This window comes from Topomyia yanbarensis, chromosome 1 (genome assembly GCF_030247195.1).
Source record: "Topomyia yanbarensis strain Yona2022 chromosome 1, ASM3024719v1, whole genome shotgun sequence".
NCBI classification, from domain to species: domain Eukaryota; kingdom Metazoa; phylum Arthropoda; class Insecta; order Diptera; family Culicidae; genus Topomyia; species Topomyia yanbarensis.
In genome coordinates this window covers 75,739,596-75,744,354 of record NC_080670.1, presented here as the reverse complement: position 1 = coordinate 75,744,354, position 4,759 = coordinate 75,739,596, and positions in this window count along the sequence as shown.

The following is a 4,759-nucleotide window of genomic DNA, read 5'->3' as shown; positions in this document are numbered from 1 at the left end:
TCCTGAATCCAAAATATCTAAAAGTGTCCAAATCGGTTAAAGGAAGCCATAGTTATGAGCATTTCAATTTGTGGGTACCGGGGTACCCTCGTTGGCCTGTTAAAGGTGTTTTTTTGTTGGACACATAACTGTTAATTAAACAAAGTGTTTATGCGTTTCCGTAAGCATATGGCTTGGAAAGTGCGAGTGCATCAAAATATCAACAAGGGTATCAGTTGTTAGTAATTGCCCCCAAATCCTTCTTTTTCCCCAAATGTGTTTTTTTTTGTTCGAGATCTTTTGCTTACTTTGCTCGTTTTAATAATTTCGAGTTCTTTTGCCTGTTGTGCTCGGTTTTTAGTATTTTTTTGTAATATTGTTTTAGGCTCGAGATGGATAATATTTTTTGTGTGTTCCTCGAGTTGTGTCTTTTTTTGTAATTGTGTTTTTTTCATAATTTTTTTTTCATAATAAAATATTTTTTTCTTTAAAGTTTTTTTCAAAAATGGTGTTCCGACAACATTTGTCGAAGCGAGGTAAGTTTTTTTGTGGGAATACTTGATTGTCTTCCTTCCTGTCTATTGTGGCTATTGTGTATGTTGCTTCGTCATCTCCCCCTATCCAATTGAGGTTGACCAGGAGGGTACCTGTAAATAAAGACTTAAATTCCCGAAAAGTTACATGGTATTGGTACCCATGCGGTTATGAAGGAAAAGTACTCTGAAATCTTACTTACCATAATCAACTATCTCTATCCTAAAAAGTATCTGAAAATTGCAATTGCCAAGGTGGACTGATGCGCAACTTGTAAAACCAACTCAAAATTCTCCCATTAGCATTTAGAAAGATAGGAAAAAAATGTAGCGCTCTTTGGATGATTTGCGACTCTTGTGAAACTACGACAAACTTCTTCTGCAGTGTCTGTCTTTACTGCAATCTGATTGATAATTTTCGTGTTCCGGCATGCTCTGTCGTTTTTTTTCATAAACTCCTTTTCATAATATATTCTACCTCTAATCCTTATGCGTGTACTTGACGCTGCAATATTTACTCAACCCATATTTTTTATGGATGTCTTCGTGACTCATAAATGGTTAGAATATTTCCCACTTTATATTTTCTGTCATTAAAATTCCTGTTTTTCTTGGATTCTTTCGGTCCATTATACCTGTAAGAACGCTCATGGTCACCCTATCACCCTATCAATATTCGTATGACTGTCGTCAGCGTCCATCGGAAAGAGGTCCGTCTACGCAGCATTATATTGCTTGGTAACTCGTGTCGAGCTACCGGTGCGGTTTTTTTTATTTATCAATTGCATAGCGTTTAGTGCTACCTTGCACTTAATTTGTTATGTGGATTCGGTTGGTTCATTGTATTACTGTAAGGTACCGTCTGTATTTTTACCGTATTATGGGTTGTGTTCTGTCCGTTACTTGATTAATTGTTTTCAAGTTAGTTGCATGAAGAACCTAATGTACACCTTTTTGGCGTTGCTGCAGGTTAAGAGGTTAACTGTATTAAATGGCTCGTAATAACATAATCTTTAAAATGACGGTGATGTTCGTGCTTCAGTGTTCCGAAATCCTCGGTTGGGTTCCCCCCCTCGCTATTGCTCGGTTATTTCGTTCGAGCGTGTTCGCCAATGCGACGTGCACAGCGGCGATGAGTGACAGGTGTTGCATTGAGATTTGAACTAGTATGGGAATAGGTTCGTTCCCTTAATTGTATGCGCGAGTACTGAGGCTTCTGGAGTGTGGCTTGGCGCTTCCTCGGTTATTCTGTGTTTTATGTTCTAACTAGTGTCTTGTGCTTTTCGTTGTGGAAAATCTGCATCCCGCATATCAAAAGGTAAGTACTCTTAAGTGATTAAGCTGACAGTTTTGTGAGTGGAAAATTTATTCCAATGTGAAAATTGATTAATTTTCTTACGGCCTTGATTGAATTTTTCTAAGTGCTATTGAAATTAAGAATTATTAAACTGGCAATTTTTTGTGTGTGGAAAATTTATTCCAATGTGAGAATTAATTAATTTTCTTACGGCCTTGATTGAATTTTTCTAAGTACGATTGAAATTAAGAATTATTAAACTGACAATTTCTTGTGTGTGGAAAATTTATTCCAATGTGGAAATTTATTAATTTTGTTATGGCCTCGACTGAATTTTTTTAAGTGCGATTGAAATTAAGAATTATTAACTGACAATTTTTGTGTGTGGAAAATTTATTCCAATGTGAAAAAAGATGGGTGGGTAATGTCAGAGACATAACCGGAGTGAAGTAGAATACACTTTAGACCGGTAAATTCTGCTCTGGAATAAGCAATTTCTATGCGACTTTGTCGACTTTAGCACATTCATAGTTTATTTGGAGTATTTTTGGAATTATCAAGTTGACAATTTGCAACATTCTTTGAAAATATTGTTGAACTTTTATGAATGAAGGCACGCAAACGAGCGTTTGACCGTCGTCCTACTACCAGCATCAGAGAAGTAGCAGATCAGCATTTTTCGCTACATGGCCTGTACCTGGGACGGGACATGCGAAGACGGTCTTCTTTTTCCCTCTCGGTTTTGTTGTTATTTTGCAAGGAAAAGTTCGCTCACAATATAATTTCAAGCAAAGGTCAATGATAGAGCTGTGCAGATGAGGTACAGAGTTGTGCCGATGATGTACGGAAAATGATGTAGCTTTCACATGACATAAATTATGTTATCATTCATATGAATAATCTGATTATAGCTTCATTATCCGTAACTGTCAAGTAGTAGAGTTTTGTACCTATTTTTATCTAGAGACATTAATTTTTACCTAGAGCCGAAAATTAAATTACTGTTTACAAGAATTTTGAATTTGTCTTGTTATAGACTAATAGATCGCAATCGATTGATCAATTTCACCGGTCTGATATAAACAGAGCAATTGCATAACCTTTCTGCTGAGAAAGTTAAACTAATTTCTACGCACACATTATTTTTCACAAATTTGAACGAGAGACGCAATGTTTCATAAGTTGATTCAGTTGTGCAGGTTATTTTTGCTATAGCAACCCAAAATAAGAGGAAAAGGGGCTTCTAGTTCTAGATTTTCTGTACTCCTCCCTGCGGGAAACGCGAGGACAGGTTACTATGATTATTTAACAGAACTTTGTTGGCTGTTTTTGAATTGACAGAAGTGTGCTACCACGGCTCTCAGAAGCGAGGCTTGCTACTCCGCGAATTCTGCGGTGACGTCAGAGAAATCGTTGAGATAAACAGGCGGATTTCTAGAAAGTTGATAATTGAAAATATTAAACTCTTACGGTGAAAAAAAAAACAATGTGCAACGAATTCTTGACGTAATTTACGCCATAATTACACTAGACACCAGAGGTAAAAATAATCGAAGCTCTTATTTGACGGCTGAAAATGAACCTGTTGCGATTCGCGGTGAATAGAAAAAAATATTCATATGCCTATAAAGCATATGAGACAACCATCATCATGGCTTACATTGTACCAGGGCCTACTTTGATGCGTTTGATTCGTTGCTGTACGGTCACTTCGTGTAATAATCGGAACCGAATGAAAAACTGCATGGATGAATGGCCGGTTTGTTCGTTTAACGTTTTCAGCTGCGTGCGGCTGAATATGATCAATTTTAATTCAATAAATTTGAATATTTTCAACTCTGCTGGACACAAAATATAATCAGTGCAGCCATGTAATTAGTAGCGAAATTTGGGAATTTGACTGCATGTCATAGAAAACATATCTAACCGTTATTTCCTATTCCCAGCATAGGTTTTGGACATCGGCATAGCTTCCTTCCCTGGTAACATTTGAAGTTTTATGGTAGTTTTATAGCCACTCATAAAACTTAGATTACCCTTGTAGCGTGCTATAAAACTTTGAATGCTGCTTGGGTTATGATCTATCAGGTGCCGATCATTCGGTGGCAGCAAACAAAATATGAATTTTATTTAATTATTTTTATTATTATTTAATGAATTAAAATAACAACAAAAGAATAAATTAATAAAATATTCTACAAACACTACTTAAAAATGATTCAATCTACAATTTATTTATCTGACAATCTCCAATCTTATTCACACAAGGTGATGGCAAGTTTTTCATAGTGTTTAACTAATTTTATGAAATAATTATCTCACTGATTATTCAAAAAATACTCCTCAAAATTTTCAATAAATATATTCGGCATTAATTTTTCACTGTCTAATATAAATATGCATTTGTCGGTCGCTAAGGTGATCAAACTCACGAATGGAATTATTTGTTTGTTAGAAAATAAAGTAGTATTTTTTTAAATATTTTTTTTTTTTTCATAAAAATCTATATAATAAAGTAACAATTGTAACAATCTAATAAATGCATCCTAAAATAGCCTGGAATTTTTTTTGATACCAGATTCTTAACTTTCTTAGTTTTGTGGCAATTTCATTATTGAGCTTTTATATAATTGATGCACAATTACAGCAGCGTAAAATCAATTAAACGAAAAATGACACATCATCATGTTTTACCGGCGTCGGCGGTAAAACATGATGATGAGTTATGTTCTACCATAGACCATGCGGTAGACTTGGGTGCAACGCCCAACTCCTACTTAGCAGAAGGCGAAGAATTCTTCACATTTCCTTTCGATCATGTCCATATGAGCCTGCCTAGTCCTAGTTTTCCGTTCTAAGTTTATAACTGATTCATTCTAGAATACCTATCCGTCTTTCAATTTCATTGCTTTCGTTTCTCTTAGTCTCAAATTAGCCGAAAATAACCAAC